This window comes from Carcharhinus amblyrhynchos, chromosome 1, assembly GCF_965287045.1.
Source record: "Carcharhinus amblyrhynchos chromosome 1, sCarAmb.v2.hapA, whole genome shotgun sequence".
In the NCBI taxonomy this organism is placed as follows: Eukaryota; Metazoa; Chordata; class Chondrichthyes; order Carcharhiniformes; family Carcharhinidae; genus Carcharhinus; species Carcharhinus amblyrhynchos.
Genome location: NC_137324.1, coordinates 43,476,074 through 43,496,642, shown reverse-complemented (window position 1 = coordinate 43,496,642; position 20,569 = coordinate 43,476,074).

Below are 20,569 nucleotides of genomic sequence, written 5' to 3'. Positions count from 1 at the left end.
GACACTGTGCACCCCAAACATTCCCTCTTCTATCTTCTTCCGTAAGGAAAAAGGTAAGAAAGTCTGAGATTACGTACCAACCAACTCAAGAACAGTTCCTTCCTTGCTCCTGCAGACTTTTGAATGACCTACCTTGCATTAAGTTGATGTTTCTCTGCACCCTAGCTACGGTTGTAACACTACATTCTGCATTCTCTCATTTCCTTCCCTATGAATGGTATGCTTTGTCTATATAACTCACAAGAAACAATACTTTTCACTGCATTGTTCAATCAAATCAAATATTATTAAACTAGAAAGAGTGCAGAAAATATTTACTAGGATACTACCAGGGTTTGAGTTATAAGGAGAGGCTGGATAGACTAGGACTCTTTTCCCTAGTGCATGGGAGATTTGGAAGTGATCTTTTAGAGGTTTATAAAATAATGAGGGGCATAGATAAGTTAATCAGCACCTTTTCACAAAGGTAGGGTGTCTAAAACTAGAGGGCATAGGGTTTAAGGTGAGGGGGAGAGAAACAAAAGGGTAATTTATTCACACACAGGGTGGTGAGTGTCTGAAGGAAGCTGCCAGAATAGTAGTAGAGGCTGGTAAAGTTTTGCTGTCAGCCTACAGAAGGGACACTGAATAATATTTACTTGAATATGCCATCGAATTTCTCAATGAAAAACTGCTAGCAAGCTCCACAGATGATGCCACGTGTGGATCACTTTTTATGCCCTCAGTATTTGTGTTACGCTGTTCAACATTATTTTTTGGCAATGACTCCTACATTCTGTACATAGATGGACTGCAGGATGGTTTTTGACAAATGTAGACTCCCTTCCCTCACGTCAGTGGGATTACTGAACAGATAGTGCACACAACAGTAACTGTTTAGAGAGATGCTTCTCAATTTTTGTGGTATCGGCCCTGGGGGGGGGGCAATTTTTTGAAATGTGAGAAACGTAACTTGACTTGAGTCTTTTGTAAGCAATACTTTTGTCAAGTTTATCTCAGGTGAAATGGCAAAAAAATCTTTATTGCGTGTTCGTGGAAAAAGATATTTAAGCATTTAAACAGTTACATGAGTAAAATGGGTATAGAGGAATATGGGCCAAATGCGGGCAATTAGGACTAGCTTATTGTTTAAAAACATAAAAATGGCAGCATGGACAAGTTGGGCTGAAGGGCCTGTTTCCATGATGTGAATCTCTATGACTCTATGACAACAGAAACAAACAAGGGGTTTCTCATTTGGTGACGAGGACTGCTCTCACTGCTCCCATGGTTCATGGCAATTAATTCTGGGAGCTTCAGCTCTATAAAGAAGCACACATGAAAACAAGGATAAGAATTAAGCATGGTATTGGACTGCTGAAAGAAAGGTTTACGTCAGTCCAGTGTGCCTTGCAATATTTTCCCCAAATTCATGAATTGTGGCTGTATGGGGTGTTTCACAGGAAGGAGAAGACTGATGGTAAAGATTCCAGAGCACCTGATGATGGCATTGCTGCAGAGCATTTAGAGACAGTCTCATCTGGCACACCTTGACAGATAAGCAGAGTTCCATTATTTCAAAGTCTCAGTGCATCAATTTGTGGTATCAGCTAATGTTCTGGGGACCTGGGTTCGAATCCTGCCACAGCAGATAGTGGAATTTGAATTCAATAAAAAAAAAAAATTTGGAATTAAGAATCAACTGATGACCATGAAACTGATGTCAATTGTCGTAAAAACTCATTTGGTTCACTACTGCCCTTTAGGGAAAGAAATCTGCCATCCTTACCTGGTCTGGCTTACATGTGACTCCAGAGCCATGGCAATGTGATTGACTCTCAGCTGTCCTCGGGCAACCAGGGCTAGCAATAAATGCTGTCTAGCCAGTGATGCCCATGTCACATGTATGAATAAAAAAATTATCTGCCTCCTCGGACAAGTCTCTTTATGGTTTAAGAAAAATCTTTTCTGCTCAAAGTTGTCCGAATAATAAGCTTCAGGATCAGCATATTAGCTAATTTGTAATTGTTTGGTTTTGTCACTGATCGTGTCCTATGTAACCATACAAGTTTTTCTCTTCCTTTTTCTATCCCTCTGCTGTTGGAGCTGCACTCATCCAGACAAGTGAAGAGAATTTTATCACAGTCCTGCTTTCTACATTGCAGATGGTGGACAGGCTTTGGGGGGTCAGGAGGTGAGTTACTCACCGCAAGATTTCCAGCTTCTAAGCCACTCTTGTAGCCACAGTATTTATATAGCTAGGGCAGCTCAGTTTCTGGTCAATGGTAACACCCAGGATGTTGATAGTGGAGGATTCAGAGATGGCAACACCACTGAATGTCAAGAGGCAATGGTTAGAGCTCTCTACTTGGGGATGGTAATTGTCTGGCACTTGTGTAGTTTGACTCTTACTTGATATTGTCAGCCCAAGCCTGGAAGTCTAGTTGCATTTGGACATGGAGTGCATCAATATCTGAGGACTTTGAAATGGTACTGTACATTGTGCAATCATCAGCAAACATCCCCATTTCTGATCTTATGATAAAAGGAAGGTAATTGATGAAACTGTTGCAGACGATTGGACCTAGGTGACTACCCTGAGGAACTCCAAGTAGTTGATTAGATAGCTCCTCTCTGGGCACCTCCATACTGAAGTATCCTTGTGCCCACCTTCCTGCCATGGCAGCATGCACAATTCCTGGTGGGGCTGCCAACCTGATATTGCTGTGGGCCTTCTCAACTCCAGCCTTGAGAAAACTCTTACATCCTTAAAAATTCCACTACCTCCTGCCCATTCCCCCACCCTCACCCCAGCCCCCTCTCTTCAGAATGCTGACCACCTGCTTTGTCCAGACCCCTTATGATTTTGAATTACAATCATAGAGTGATAGAGGTTTACAACATGGAAACAGGCTCTTCAGCCCAACTTGTCCATTCCACCATTTTTTACCTCTAAGCTGGTCCCAATTGTCTGTATTTAGCCCATATCCCTATATACTCATCTTACGCATGCAACTATCTAAATGTTTCTTAAAAGACAAAATTGTATCCACCTCTACTACGACCTCTAGCGGCTTGTTCAGATCTCTTTGCAATCTTTTCTTATTTGAGGAGAATAGCCCATTCATTCCTTCTATGTAACTGTTGTAACTCATGCATGGAATCATTCTCAGATGTTGTTTCTACACCCTCTCTTGTGCCATTAAATCTATCCAAATATATCTATTTGGGTGGCTAGGACTGGATACAATACTCCTACTGGGGTGAAACAAACTTTTTCATTTTATTATAACTTCCTCGCTTTCCTATGTTATGGACTTTGTGTTATCTTTCATGTTTTAAGGCAGGTTTACATTTACAATCAGGTGCCACACATCCACCTGCCTCCTACATATCTGAAATATTATGGTGAGCGGAGTGGGCTGTGAGAGTCATATCCACCCTCAGGCCCTTCGATGGCCAACTAATGGCCACTTAAGGAAATCATCTTGCCGTCAAATGATATTTTATTCATGGTATGGGGAGTGCATGCCATGCACGAAACCTGACTGCTTTAGCTGCACAATCTGCTGTTGAGCTAATGGGAAGGTGTACCTGCTTCAACCATAGAACCCCCACAGTGCAGGAGGAGTCAACACAGACTCTTTGCATTTTCCCAGGCCCATTCCCTCCCCCAGCCCTATCCTTATAACCCTGCTCATTATTACCATGGCTAATCCACCAAACCTACAGACATTTAGATCTAGGAGACAATTTAGCATTGCAAATCCACCTAATTTGCATATCTTTGGACCCTGGGAGGAAAACGGAGCTCCCAGAGGGAACTCATGCAGACAACATACAAGCTGCACACAGACAACCACCCAAGGCCAGAATCGAACCCAGGTCCCTGGTGCCGTGAGGCAGTAGTGCTAGCCACTATGCCAGCATGCCGCCCGTACCTTCCTAGGCCTATCAAAGGCAACCTCTATCCCCACACAATTTCATCCCCTTCTTTAATGGGACCCTTGCCCTCTTCCCATCCCGTCACCCAGGCCTCACCCTCTCCATTGAGTTCTAACATTGCTCTCAACTGGGCTGCTTGGGGACTGGCTGTTGTCCCACCAGAATGACTGTTCCATGTGACATATCTGATTGGCTCATAGCTCTCTAAAACAGAACTTTCTCAAGGGAAAAGGCTGAAGTCTCACATTTTTTGTCTGTCTTTTATGGGATGTGGGCGTCACTAACAAGGCCTGAGTGACTTGCTCGGTCACCACAGAAATCACTTAAGAGTTAATCACATTGCTGTGGATCTGAAGTCTCATGTAGGCCAAACTAGATAAGGATGGCAGAGTTCCTTTCGTTAAGGATATGAGTGAACCAGATGGAGTTCTACAACAATTAATAAGAACATAAGAACATAAGAAATAGGAGCAGGAGTAGGCCAACTAGCCCTTCGAGCCTGCCCCGCCATTCAATAAGATCATGGCTGATCTGTCTCGGCTCAGTTCCACATTCCCGCCCTCTCCCCATAACCCTTAATCCCCTCTCTCATCAAAAACCCATCAACCCGCGTCTTAAAAATATTTAGCGAGGTAGCCTCCACCACTTCAACGGGCAGAGAATTCCAGAGATTCACCACCCTTTGAGTGAAGAAGTTCCTCCTCAACTCCGTTCTAAACCGCCCCCCCTTTATCTTGAGGCTGTGCCCCCTAGTCCTACTATCCTTTCTGAGCGGGAAGAGTCTCTCCACCTCTATCCTATCCATCCCATTCATCATCTTATACGTCTCAATGAGATCTCCCCTCATTCTTCTAAACTCTAACGAGTACAAGCCTAATTTATTCAGCCTCTCCTCATAGCTCAACCCCCTCAACTCCGGCATCAGCCTAGTAAACCTCCTCTGCACTCCGTCCAAGGCCAAAATATCCTTGCGTAAGTACGGCGCCCAAAACCGCACACAGTACTCCAGCTGCGGCCTCACCAATGCCCTATACAGCCGCAGCAAGACCTCCCTACTTTTATATTCAATCCCCGTCGCGATGAAGGCCAGCATCCCATTCGCCTTCCTGACCACCTGCTGCACCTGCAAGCTGGGTTTTTGCGACTCATGCATGATGACTATTACAGAGACCAGCTTTCAATTCCAGATTTATTAATTGAATTTCAATTCCACCAGTTGCCATGGTGGAATTTGAACCAATGTCTCGAGGGTATAACCCCGGCCTCTGGATTACCAATCCAGTGACATTACCACTACATCACCATCTCCCCAAAAAAGTAATTAAAGCAATTAACATTCCCAGTTATAGTTGGGCTGTGAGGTCCACAGAACCTCATAAAATCCAACTCTATGCCTCTATTTATAAAGCCCAGGATATTGTAAGCGTTATTACACTAAGTGCATTGGCCATACTGAATTCTCCCTCAGTGTACCCGAACGGGCACCAAAGTGTGGCAACTCGGGGGTTTTCATAGTAACTTCATTGTATTGTTAATGTATGCCTACTTGTGACACTGATAACTAAACTTTAAACTTTAACCACTTTCTGAACTTGCCCTGCACCTTTAGCGATTTGAGTACATATATCCTCAGGTCTCTTTATTCTTGCACTCTCTTGCAGAATTGTAACCTTTATGTCATATTGCCTCTCCTTTCTATAACATGTATCACTTCATACTTCCCTGCAATAAATTGTATCTGCTGCTTCTCTACCTATTCCACCAACATACCTATGTCCTCTTGAAGTCTGTCATTATCCTCACTGTTCACAATGCTTCCAATCCATTAGCGCAGATGAAGAAGAGGAAGAGTCAACACCCGTTACATGTTTCTCCCATTTGAAAACAACCGTTCACCACTGCCCTCAGTTTCCTGTTTTTCAGCCTCCTTTTATCCATTCTGACACTGTCCCTTTTATTCCATGGGCCTCAACTTTGCTGACAGGCCTATTGTGTGTCACTTTATTAAACACATTTTGGAAATCCATGTATACCACATCAACCACATTATCCTTATCAGCCCACTCTTTTACCTCATTGAACAACTCAATTAAATTAGTGAAACATCATTTGCCTTTAATCCGTGCTGGCTGAAATTAATTATTCCACATCTATCCAAGTTGCTGTTACACTTATCCCAGATTTTCCAGCTCCTTTTTGAAAGTTACCAGTTGAATATATTTCCATCGCCCTTTCAAGCATTGCATTTCAAATCAAAACAGAATGTTCACATGTCCACCCCGCTGGAAGCTCTGGCTGATTTATATCTGCGTTTCACCATTGCAGATGTCAGAGCAGCTTTCTCGAAGTTCACCCCACGGAAAACAATTGGCCCAGATGGGGTACCCGGACGAGCACTCAGATCCTGCGCGGATCAGCTGGCGGGGGATTCAACCTCTCTTTACAACAATCTGAGGTCTCTGTCTGCTTCAAGAAGGCGACCACCATTCCAGTACCAAAGAAAAGCCAAGCAGCGTGCCCTAATGACTTGTACGATGGCTCTGACGTCCACCAGTATAAAGTATTTCAAAAGGATAGTCATGGCAAGAATCAATTCCAGCCTTCCAGACTGCCTGAATCCACTACAGTTCCGCTACTGCCACAACAGGTCCACAGCAGACACCATCTCCCTGGCCCTGCACTCAACCCTGGAATACCTAGATAACAAAGACACCTATGTCAGACTCCTATGTATTGGTTATAACTCAGCCTTCAACACCATTATTCCTATGAAACTCATCTCTAAACTCTGCTGCCTGGACCTCGGCTCCTTCCTCTGCAACTGGATCCTAGACTTGCTAACCCATAGACCACAATCAGCAAAGATAGGCAACAACACTTCCTCCATAATCATCCTCAACACCGGTGTCCTGCAAGGTTGTGTTCTCAGCCCCTACTATTCTTCTTGGTCCCTTTCCAACTCGATTTTCAAATTTGCTGATGACACCGCCTTTGTGGGTCAGATCTCAAACAATGACAAGACACAATACTGGAACAAAATAGAGAAACTGACAAACCGGTGTGGCAACAATAATCTTCCCCTCAATGTCAACAAAATGCAGGACGTTGCCATTGACTTCAGGAAGCGTAATGGAGAACATGCCCCTGTCTACATCAACAGGGATGAAGTTGAAAGAGTCGAGAGCTTCAAGTTTTTTTCTGTCCAGATCACCAACAACATGTCCTGGTCCCCCATGCCGACACTATAGTTGAGAAAGCCCACTAATGCTTCTACTTCCTCAGAAGACTAAGGAAATTTGACATGTCAGCTATGACTCTCACTACCTTTTACGGTTGTGCCAGAAGAAGCATTTTTTCTGGTTATATAAGAGCTTGGTATGGATCCTGCTCTGCCCAAGATCACAAGAAACGACAAAAGGTCGTGAATGTAGCCTAATCAATCATGCAAACCAATCTCTCATCCATTGACTCTGTCTACACTTCCTGCTGCCTCAACAAAGCAGTCAGCATTATTAAGGAGTCCATATGTTCCGGACATTCTTTCTTTAACCTTGTTCTGTTGGGAAAAAGATACAAGAGGTCAAGTACCAACCGACACAAGAACAGCTTCTTCCCCGCTGCCATCAAACTTTTGAATGAACTTACCTTGCATTAAGCTGATCTTTCTCTACACCCTAACAATGACTGTAACACTACATTCTGCGCTGTCTCGTTTCCTTCTCTATGAACAGTGTGCATTGCCTGTATAGCGCACAAGAAACAATACTTTTCACTGTATGTTAATACATATGACAATAACCATTAAAATCTAATCAAATCAAACCATTCACTGCAAATTATCCACCAAGCATTGTCGTTCTCTGGATCAATGACATAAGAACATAAGAAATAGGAGCAGGAGTAGGCCATCTAGCCCTTCGAGCCTGCCCCGCCATTCAATAAGATCATGGCTGATCTGAAGTGGCTCAGTTCCACTTTCCTGCTTTCTCCCCATAACTCTTAATTCCCTTGTCTGTCAAAAACCTATCTACCCATGACTTAAATATATTTAGCAAGGTAGCCTCCACCACTTCAACGGGCAGAGAATTCCAGAGATTCACCACCCTTTGAGTGAAGAAGTTCCTCCTCAACTCTGTTCTAAACTGCCGCCTCCTTATCTTGAGGCTGTGCCCTCTAGTCCTGCTTTCCTTTCTGAGCGGGAAGAATCTCTCTACCTCTACCTTATCCATCCCTTTCATTATCTTATACGTCTCTATAAGATCCCCCCTCATCCTTCTAAACTCCAACGAGTACAGACCCTGTCTATTTAATCTCTCTTCATATTCTAACCCCCTCATCTCCGGAGTCTAACCCCGTCATCTCTGGCCCAATACACTATGGTGATAGTTGTGTACACACTGGATCCCAAACAATGGTGCAAGGAGGGACGTGATGTAAGAATGCCCTCCTTGCAATGGAATAAATCCTAATACTGACTTTGTATCAAAGTACAGGTGTATTATTGCCCATGTAGAATATTGTAAATCCTTCTGGATATAAATGGGCAGGAATCCAACGTAACATTTTCCTTTAATACCCTGGGGAACATCAACATTTCCCAAGAGCAGCAAGTGATAATAAATCTACTCTCACACGTCCCAGAAACAACTCTCAACTCAATAAATCTAAATCTCTGAATGCTTTTCGTTTATACTCTGATTGAAATGTAAGGGAAAAAAATACTTATTCTTGCTTTCCTCTCAATCCTGACTCATATAATCATTTTTTGAGCTCATCTGGTTCCAGGCTTGCAACCAGACTGACCAGATGAGGAAGGCAAGGCAGCTTCACCTCATAGGCCTCAGATTAAATTGCAAACAGGCTCTGATAACATCATGAAAAGCCCATCTGTGTATTTAGAGGATCCAGTTTGCCGCGCTAAAAAGTGCAGGTTAAAATTGAACAGGAAGATTGGAGCACTAAGCTGCTGTGACAGATTTAAAAATCCACCCATTTCACTTCCATTGGCCCTGGAAGATTCTTCTGCTTCCTTCCCTTGTACAAGAATATCAAAATCAATTCTAGTGACTTCACTAATTCCTAAAGTAAAGTCAGAAAGTAAAGTCAGGAATTTGGCTGTCTAAAGTTGTCACCAAATTTATATGCAAAAGGTAATTCTTATTTCAAATTACTTTGCCTGTACACTGTGAATTTTTAAATTGGTTCACTTGCACAACTCAATATCATTGCTAAGTGTATAATCTGACTTGCCCTCCAAAAGATCAACATTAAAGATTTTAAACTGTATTCAGTGCAGTCCTTTGAGTCCTCGAAAACAAGAAATCAATGAACAATATTATTAACCAGGAGGCCATCATAAAGAAAGCACCAAATTGAACAGCATGCTGAAAGAGGACAGGCGGAGTATGTACTGTGTTTCATATATATACATTTCGTTAGATGTACAATAAATATCTTACATTTGTATTCAGTGATTTTAAACAGAAAATCAAAAAAGGTTAAAGTTTCTCTCAGCTATAATGAGAAGTATTCTAAAGATTCTGGATGTGTCTCTCTATCTGTTCAATTATTTGTCTACTCACCCATATATCCATCAGATTGATATCTGACCATATTATACTCAGGGTAAATTTAAGGGAGTTTTGTTTCTTCCTCCTAGACAAGCACAGAGTTAACAAGTAACAAAATGGGAGTCACACGTAAGTATATAAATTTGGGTCCTACGTGCATTTATGATCCAAAGTAGGTGGGATTTTCTGGCTGTTCTTGCTGGCGAAATCTTCTGGCCCTACCGATGGTGATCCATTAGTTACTCTGTTCCCATTCTGATCTCTGACATTAAGACTGCTGGTTCCTTTGGTGGCTTAGTACTTACTGTGCTGAGGTTCGTGCCTTCATTGTTATCTGGAGACTGATGACATTCAATAAGGTCCCAGTGGATTTTCAAGGGAACATGAGCTGGAATGCTGCTACATCTTCCTCACATGGCTGCATTGGTCAGTTACTGGTGGGAAGGATGATGGACTCCCAGGTTAGTGAAAAACGTTCTATTATTAAGTCAAGAGGAGTGAACATTGTGAGCTTTTGTCAGACGACTGAGAAATTGACAGGGACCAAAATGTAGGGTGCCATTTTCCGCCCCCACCCACGGCATATTTTGTGAAGGTGGGGATGGACTTCCATTGGCTGGCAACTGGATCATCCTGTCCTGCTGTTGCCGAGGGGGTTTCTCGTTGCTCACGTCCTCTGCCATCAAGGAATCAACAGCCGATGGCCACCATAGACAGCACCAGAAATCCTGGCCAGCAAGAACAGTTAGAAAATCCCACCTACTTTGGATCATAAATGCATGTAGCACCCTAATTTATATACTTCCTTGTGTCTCCCACCTAAGGTTAACAACTATGATCCTAGAGGTTACATCACATGACATGCTTTCCTTGTTCTTGTCATTAGTTGGCCAAAACTTTCATCCTTGTGATGTAATGTCTTTTGAAACCAACTGGGAAGTAAATATATTCATTATCGTGATGAAACACATTGTTACCAGGAAAAAAAGGGGACAGAACATGTGAACGTCATTTTGCAATAAAGAATTATGCAAAAGTAGGGAAATTGGATAATAGAACAAACTTAAAGGCTTTGGTAGAATTTTTCCATGTCATTATGGTGAGAATAGTGGAGTGTTCCGTGATGGTTTCTCAGTCACAATTTTGGAGAGTTGGGAATTACATGCTGGTAGTTTGGGGAAGTGGGAGTAGTGGGTTGGGCTAAACATGCCGATGGGCACCGGCTTCAGAACGCTCAGGTGCCTTTCGCCAGTGAGCCCTGATCTCAGTGCAAATAGGTGACCCAATCCCTCCCCCAATGGATTTGGGTGCAATACAGTTGATGCTATCAGGTAGGATCCAGGAGAATCGCAAACTGCTTGACGCCAAACATGAAATCAATTTTTAGGCCTGCACACTATCTTCCAAGATCACCACAATCTGCGCCACGTGCAACAAAGACAGAGAAACTTTGTATCTGAATGCATGAAGCATTTGGAACAAAATTAATGAGTCAACAGCATAAATAGAGATAACGGGATATGAGTTGGTGGCAATTATTGAGACATGGTTTCTCCAGCATACTACACAGCTGTGTCCTGGAGGTTGATCTTCAATTCCTGGATAGTCTATACCAATGCTGGACATTTGGCAACTCGACTCCCACCTATTTTGAAGGGATTTCTGGTTGCCTGTGTTGGGACTTGATCAAAAATCATTTTTTCCAGACTTTGTGGGTCACTAGTGCTAAACTCAATGAAAACCAAATTGAGAGAAAAATGATTGCCCTGTTCCTCCTAGCACACCGACTCCCCGCCTGCCCCCCCGCACCCCCCCCCACCCCCCCCCCACCAACCCCTCCTTCCCACCTATGGATTTTCTGCCTCTCTTTATATTTATAAGATCCTGAGAGGACTTCACAGACTGAAAATGTGGACAGGATGCCTCCGCTGGCGGGAGAATCTGGAATTAGGGGTGCGATCTTACCACCCACACATGCCACGCTTCTGCAGCAATGAAAATGGAGATTTTGGCAGCAAATCAAATCTCCGTTCAATGCAGCAGGATGGGAGAATCCCGCTGGGATGAACAGCCAGAAAATTCCTGTCCTGGAATCACTGCTTAAAAATAAGGGGTCACTCATTTAAAATAGGTGAGGAGATTTTATTTTCTCAGAGTCGTGAATTTTTGGAAGTCCCTTCACCAAAAGGCAGTGGAAGCTTTGAATGCTTCTGAGGCAAATCCAGATAGAATTTTGATAAGCAAGAGGTCAAGGCTTATCGGAGATCATCAATTTGACGTTATGGTCAGATCAACAATGATCTTATTGAACGGCTGAGTAGGCTGGACGGGCTGAGTGGCCTACTCCTGCTCCTAATTCATATTTTTGTCCGCACGAAATATACTGATTATAGAATCGTAGATGCATAGAAGTGCTAGAGTGCAGAAGGAGGTTATTTGGCCCTTCGAACCTGCACCGACAACAGGCCTGATCCTCTTAACTCCATGCCTTTACCCTTCTAAGCCCCCTGATACTAAAGGACAATTTAGCGCAGCCAATCCACCTAACCTGCACATCTTTGGAGTGTGGGAGGAAATTGGATCATCCAGAGGAAACCCATGCAGACACGGGGAGGATGTACAAGCTCCACACAGATAGTGACCCAAGCCGTGAATGGAACCCGGGCCCCTGGCACTGTGAGGCAGCAATGCTAACCACTATGTTACTGTGCTGTCCCCAATGATGATGGCAATGACATTAGTAAGCCTGAATCATTAATGCATGGCTGAAACCATTCTGATCTACCTGTACATCTGTGAATCCTTATGCATATTCTGCACTTCTTCCTTGTGCAAATAATTTCAGCACTCTTCGTGAGCAGATAACTTTACTCGACAGAAAAATGGGTCAGAAGCAATTTACGCTGATTTACAACTCGGTCTCGAGTACCCCAATTTTGTTTGCACTTGATGGTCCTTCCCATAATCAACAAATCAAATCCCACAGCTTTCATACAGCGGAATGAAAGATAGCGGCAATAATGCAGCTTCCTGCTGTTAGTCTCACAAAGCACTCAGAGTAGGTGAGAATGAGAATTATAAGGTGCAGCTGGTGCCAGCAGTAGCTGAGGCAGGTCGAATTGTGACATTAGTGAGCCTGACGAGTGTGGAGACATTCAGTGACGGTGTCTACAGATGTCAGAGACATTTTGCAGTGTTTTTGTTTTCTTTAAAATTTAACTAATCCACCTTACCTACACACCTTGGGACACTAAACGGCAATTTAGCAAGGCCAATCCATCTAACCTACACAAATTTGGGAGAGTGGGAGGAAGCCAGAGCACCCGGAAGGAATCCGCGCAGGTACGGAGAGAATATGCAAACCCCACACAGACTGTGACCCAAGGCCGGAATTGAACCTGGGTCCCTGGCGCTGTGAGGCAGCAGTGCTAACCATTGTGCCATCTTGCTGTCAGAATATGCTTCAACAAGAAGGCAATAATGGTCAAAAACAAAAATGCTGGCAACTCTCAGCAGGTTTGACAGCATCTGTGGAAAGAGAATCGAGCCAACGCTTTGAGTCACGATGACCCTGCTGAGATATTCCATCATTTTCTGTTTTTGTTTCAGATTCCAGCACCCGCAATATTTTCCCTTTATCTTAGGCAATAACGGAGTTATCTCCTGCTGTATGAGAAGTGATAGCCACTCTATTTGACTGACTCTGCCTAATAGCACAGGGTTATTTCAGGCATCCACAGAGAGTCTCTGTATTATTAGTCAGGAAACACAAATTGTGATAAGTACACACAAACTGTGATAAGTACAGTTTATCACAGATGATAAACACTTTACAGGTGGCCAAAGTCTCTACCCAGGAGGCAAAAAACAGTAAAACCTGGGCAATGACTGATGCGGACTGAAATAATCGTGTATATCTTAAAATTGAATTGCAGATTGGGTCTGCACCTGTAATTTTCAAGTTATACTGAATTTTCCTCCACAACCTCCTGGCAGGTTGTCCATCGTCAACTGAAGGCCATGTGGTACAAAATATTACTGAGATCCTGGTATCTCACAGCTGAACCCTGCTGACCCCAGCCTTGTGAGTTCTTTGGCATGTTTTCAGCTTCATCTGCACTCCCAATGTATATCTGGGCTCTGGAACTCTTGAAGAGGTCATCTTAGGTAGCTCCATCTCAGGTAACAGACAAGGTGAGAAGACCTCAGAAGACAAACATGGGACACGGCTGACAGAGTACCCTTCGTCATCCAGTACTTCCCCAGAGTGGAGAAGCTACGACATCTTCTCTGGAGCCTTCAACATGTCATTGATGAAGACGAACATCTCACTAAGACCACCCCCACATCCCCACTTCTTGCCTTCAAACAACCGCACAACCTCAGAACATTGCCCGTAGCAAACTACCCAGCCTTCAGGAGAACGGTGACCACAACACCACATAACCCTGCCACAGCAACGTCTGCAAGATGTGCCGGATCATCGACACAAATGCCATCATCTCACATGAGAACACCATTCACCAGGTACACTGTACATACACTTGCAACTTGGCCAATGTTGTCTACCTGATGCACTGCAGGAAAGGATGTCCCGAGGCATGGTACAGTGGGGAGACCATGCAGACACTACAACAACAGATGAATGAACACCACTCGAAAATCACCAGGCAACAGTGTTCTCTTCCTGTTGGGGAACACTTTAGCGGTCACGGGCATTCGGCCTCTGATCTTCAGGTAAGCGTACTCCAAGGCAGACTTCACGACACGTGACAGAATTGCTGAGCAGAGACTGATAGCCAAGTTCTGCACACATGAGGATGGCATCAACAGGGATCTTGGATTCATGTCACACTATCTGTAACCCCCATGACTTGTCTGGGCTTGCAAAATCTCACTAACTGTCCTGGCTGGAGACAATACACATCTCTTTAACCTCATTGTCCCCTCCACTCTCATTGTCTGTACCTTTAAGACTTGATTACCTGTAAATCTCACATTCCAACTGTTATGTTGTGAATTGAGTTTGTGTCTTTATATGCCCTGTGAACAGAACTCCCACTCACCTGATGAAGGAGCAGCGCTCTGAAAGCTAGTGGCTTTTGTTACCAAATAGACCTGTTGGATTTTAACCTGGTGCTGTGAGACTTCTTACTGCATTTACCCCAGTCCAACGCCTGCATCTCCACATCATTCCTGCAGCTGAACAGAGGGAAATGGCCTTTTCCTGATTTTTTCCTTCCTCCTCAGCTACCTTCCACTGTTTTGAATTGCACCACAGTTTCAAATGATAGGTTTTCTTAGATATGATATCTGTGCCTATCAGAGAGAGTGAATGACTGCAAAAGAATTCCATAAGGCAACCATAATAAATGTTTTTAAAAGTATTTAACAAGCTAAAACTAATTTATTTATGAAATGTGAAGCAATGTGCGTTAATGCCAGTGAGTAATTTTCTGCTGTACACAGATTGTGCTTAAATGCTGCTGTAGCTCAAACATGAAAAATGGCACAGCACTGTCGCAGTCTGCGTCCATGATAAATCTTAACACTATGACTAATTCTGACTGCCAAGATACCAATCCACTTTCACAATCCACGTGATTTGAGCCTGACCAGTTGTATCTCAATGGTAACATCCCTATGGTCCCAGTCCCATTTAACTACTGTTGCTCCATTGAGTCATTGGTTTCCTATTGTTCACATTATCATCTATAATGATGATCCCGTACTTGGAGAGATTAATTACCTGCATTTCTTAGCAAAGATGTTTTGAGCTACATTTTTGTCTCCTGGAAAATGACAGCGAGAATTCAGTCATTGTGAACGAGGTTGCGCTATCAGTTTTGTGTGCTCATTCTGTTGGCATCCTTGTTTGACATTATTCTAAAATATATTAAAAAATGTAAAATATGTTCACCAAAATTAGTGACGAGGTTAAAAATAACAGAGCTTCTTGCCAGGTAAGGGCTTGTTACAGGTTAATCAGAACAGCTTGTGCTGAATAATTCAAGAGAGAAATTTAAACACAAGGTGAGTGTAGATTTCAGGTCAGACTTAGCATTAGAGAGCTTAACTAATGGGAAGACTGTAAAATATCAACACAGCTACAAAGATGCAGAACAATGAGCAAGAAACTGCAGAGCAAAGTGAGAGATAACAAAACACCGAATCTGCTCAGCAGTACACCTCAAGGACAGAAATACAAAATGTCCTAATGATTATGTTATCTATGTTCTGTTGATATACTGGGCTGTACCCTCATTGGAGTGACGATCAGCATTGGATTGTCACTCTATAACCCCTTACCTCACTCAGGCCAGGTCAGATTCAGGCAGTGAGCTATTGCTGAGGCCCAACACTGAAGTCTAATAGGGCCAGAAGAAGGAGGATACAGCCACCTTATATTGCACCAGCTATTGTGAAGCAGATCAATTTACAGTCTGATTCAAATTGACAGGTGGACGGGGGAAAGTTAGATATCAGGGTGGGGAGACATAAGGGAGAGCTAGAGGGGTTGGACATTTGGGTGGGTTGAATATCAGAGAGAGAGTTCTGGAACAGTGGGGTTTGTGTTAGGGAATCAGGTCGGGGGGGGGAAGTGGTTGCTCATCTGGGTTGTGGAGGTTGGGTTGTGTCAGTTGTGGGAGAGCAGGCATCGGGGCAGGGTCTCGGCGGTCAGACATTAGGAAGGGGCTGAAGAGTTGGCCACAAACAGGTTGGGGGCCTCACATCTGGGAGGGGGATTCAGGTTAGATTGTGAGGTGGTCCAGTCTGATTGGGGAACCGGGTCAGGGCTGAGAGTCATGCCTGTGGGTTGTTAGGGATGAAGGGGAATCTCATGGGGAGGCGGGGGAAGAAGGGCGAGAGGGGGAGTGATTTGTTGGGGACATGGAAGAGAGTCCTGCAGGGGTTGGGTGAGTGGGTGAAACCCCCATGAGGAGATCGGTTTGGGTGTTTGAAATAGTTTTGCAGAAGTTAGAAAAGGTTTTATTTAACTTTCCCTGAGTAATCATTAGCATTACCCTGGTGGAACCATCCAAAGTTAATGCTTTAAATGCTTTTCCAAGTCATTCTCAGTACAGCACAATTGTCCAGAGGAAATTAAATTTTCTGGGCAATGATACACAAGTGTATCGGCGACGGTGCAGAGGGACCTCGGGGTCCTTGTGCATGAGTCGCAAAAACCCAGCCTGCAGGTGCAGCAGGTGGTCAGGAAGGCGAATGGGATGCTGGCCTTCATAGCGAGGGGGATTGAATATAAAAGTAGGGAGGTCTTGCTGCAGCTGTATAGGGCATTGGTGAGGCCGCAGCTGGAGTACTGTGTGCAGTTTTGGGCGCCGCACCTGCGCAAGGATATTTTGGCCTTGGAGGGAGTGCAGAGGAGGTTTACTAGGCTGATACCGGAGTTGAGGGGGTTGAGCTATGAGGAGAGGCTGAATAAACTAGGCTTGTACTCGTTAGAGTTTAGAAGAATGAGGGGAGATCTCATTGAGACGTATAAGATGATGAATGGGATGGATAGGATAGAGGTGGAAAGACTCTTCCCGCTCAAAAAAGACAGTAGGACTAGGGGGCACAGCCTCAAGATAAAGGGGGGGCGGTTCAGAACGGAGTTGAGGAGGAACTTCTTCACTCAAAGGGTGGTGAATCTCTGGAATTCTCTGCCCGTTGAAGTGGTGGAGGCTGCCTCGCTAAATATTTTTAAGAAGCGGGTTGATGGGTTTTTGATAAGAGAAGGGATTAAGGGTTATGGGGAGAGGGCGGGAAAGTGGAACTGAGCCACGACAGATCAGCCATGATCTTATTGAATGGCGGGGCAGGCTCGAAGGGCCAGATGGCCTACTTCTGCTCCTATTTCTTATGTTCTTATGTTCTTATGTTTGCATTGGAGGTTCCGAGAGCCCCATAGCTCGATGGGATCTGAATCTTTTAATGGTTTCAAGATAGAGATAGATATATTCCTGATATAAAATTAGTTAAAGGGATAAGTGGAATAGGTAGTGAGGTGGATTTGAGACCAGGGAGAGATCAGCTATGAACTGAGTAAATGGCGGAGCAGGCTCGCAGGGTTGAATTTGCCAACTTCTGCTCCTAATTCTTATGTTCTTATGTTCTCAACTCGTTTTCAAAATTAACATAGGCCTAAAGCAGCAGAAATACTGAGTAAATTATCATTGTGTGATATTGTTCTCTTGACCTGATGCTACTGCGTATTTCTTCTGGATCTTCTAATCCCAGCCGTCAAAGAAATGCACTGCAGAGCATCCCCTGGTGAACTTAGTAGAAGCAGATTAAAGATGAGGGAGGACGGGAAGCATCTCCTTTCTAAGCACCAGCTGCCGTTGAAAGGTCCTGTCTTCATTGAATGTTATAAATGGGTGAGTGAGTGAGTGAGTGAATGGACTGATGGGAGAGGTGGGTTGGAGGATGAGGTGGGTAGGCGAGTGAGAAGGATGAATGGAGTTAAGTGGGTAGGTGGGTGAGGTGGGTAGATGGGAATTTGCGTCAGAAGAAAACAGGTCTGATTAAGGGAGTAGTTGCATCCGGTCAGTGGGAGTAGTTGGGTCAGGTCAAGATGTTGAATGAGGTAGTCAGGTGGTCATCAGAAGGTCAAGGGTCATCATGTTATGTCAGGGCGGAAGGTAATTGGGTTGAAGTTTGGTCAGGCATTTTCAGGGGAGTGTGTCAGGAGTTATCCAGGTGTTAGACACAGTTTTAAATAGTCTAACATTTTCTGAATAACTATCCAGATAAATACTGCAGAACCTTCCGAAGTCTCCAGAATCGGACACATTTGCAGAGGTTCCCAGGGATTGGGGAAATTGCCAATTGGAAGTTGAAACTTCCTACTCAATTCCCACATATGTCCACACATCAGAAATTTCACAAAGCCCTGATGCACATCATCAGTCATGCATCCAGTCTTCAACAATCTGGACACCAGAAGAGTTGGATCTATTTTTATATTGTTGGCTGTTCCTCATGGATGATATCTATTCAGAGACGTGCGTCTTAGTCATGGATCTTCATATGACCGAACAAACCATTTTTCAACCATGAATCTTTGGGGAAATGATACAGTATGTCCCATGAGGTAGTGGGATCTGGAGAGCAAGGGTTGTTTACTTTTTGTTCATTGTCTGCCTCCTCTAACCAGTCTTATCATGAAGATGTGATTCAAAGTGTGATGTAGCTTGATGGACATGTTGTTGCCATTTCAAACAGCTTATAGCAACCTCCTTTCTGTCATTAATGTCAGTGCTTCCACACTTCAAGGATGCCACTGTAGTATTCTTGCACCTTTGTACCTGATGAGAGACACAGTCTTCCTTTGCCTATATTGCTATCTTTTTCAACAAAGAACAGTACAACACAGGAACAGGCCCTTTGGTCCTCCAAACCTGTGCTGATCATAATGCCCCAACTGAACTAAAACAAAACCTTCTGCCCTTACTCAGTCTATATTCCTCTATTCTTTTCCATTTCATGCATCCTTCCAAAGGCCTCTTAAATGTTGCTAAGATTCCTGCTTCCACCATCTCCTTTGGCAGCACGTTCCAGGCACCCACCACTCTCTGCGTGAAAAACGTCCCCCATGTATTTCCCTTAAACTTTTCCCCTTGAACCTGTGTCACCTTGCAGTTGACTGTATTTTGTCTGGCACTGAACCTTGCCACCATGGGTTTCCCTACCAGAAGCAAAGAACATCATCTGGAAGTGAGCATCTGGAGGCAACAGAAGGCATGGCCTCCGAAAAAGGTACTACTCTCTGCACATGATCCATAAGTCAAGGGTCAGCTTCTCAACCTCTCAAAGCAGGGATGCTGTCCTTGCTGTCCCTGTCACATCAGGTGCTCATTGAACTCTGTCTTTCCTGTAAAAAAAACCAAAGGCCAGTAGGAACAGATGAACACCATTGCCCGTGACATCAAAGTGACCATTGTTCGCAATTCCTTAATATCCAAATCATTTCAGAGTTTAGCCATTGACGTCTGCAGCATTTCACAATGTCCAGCCCAATACTGCATCAGCCAAGTGCCGATGTCTTGTTTGGAAGGGCATCAGTTAAGGCATCAGTTAAGGCTAAGTTGATGCATCACACATTAAGGTTGACATGGATGCAAGCAGTCAAGCTCAGGGCACTGCGGCATTTACATCTCTGGCAGGATTTTCACATGTCCAGGGCACAATTGACTGCACTTATGTGAGGTTGCAACACAGCAGCCATTGTATATGTGAATTGGAAGAGACTCCACTCCATTTACAATACAATTCTGATGAGTTGAATACTAGGGGATCTGCCCACAGGTTCATGTTAAGCGAAGCTTCATGATACTGAGGAGGACTCATAAGGTCTAGGTGGAGTTTCTTTAGGATTTGCCTGCTTCCTTAAGAAAGCTACTTTAGCCTATAATTCATGAAACAAAAACATTCTTGTTTATGAACAGATTTGTGTAAACAAGGTTCCATTTCTGCTTCCACCAGATCTCTACTACTTAGCCAAGTGACGTTGCATTTTTGTTAAATCCTGCACAAACCGTTTACTCAGCAGCTCCCCTGAAGTCGTTATCGCAGCCGTAAACATCCTCCAACATCTGTCCCCGAAACCTCAGACTTCACAGAGTTAGTCTTTGAGATGCTTTGAGAAATCTCCCTGATCTGACCTGGATTTCCTTTTGAGGTTGAAGATGAACTACACTCTCTCGTCCTTTGAATGGAGTGTCTTCTACTTGGGACATTGCAGAATTTCTACTTGGTTCTTCTTCCTTGTCTTCATTTGCATCTGAATAATGGTGTTCATTGTTCTATTGCTTTCCTTCCCAATGATAACATGGGATTGCAGAACCTGTACAGTGCATTAGGAGGCCATTTGACCCATTGAGTTTGCACTGGCTCTCTGAAAAAGCATTCCACCTCGTCCCAATCCCCTGCCTTATCCCCATACCTTGCACATTCTCTCTTTTTATATATCAATGCAATTCCATTTTGAATACTTCGACTGAACCAGCCTCCAATGTCCCCTCAAGAAATTTGTTCCAGGATCCAACCGTCCTCTGGGTGAAAAAAAAGTC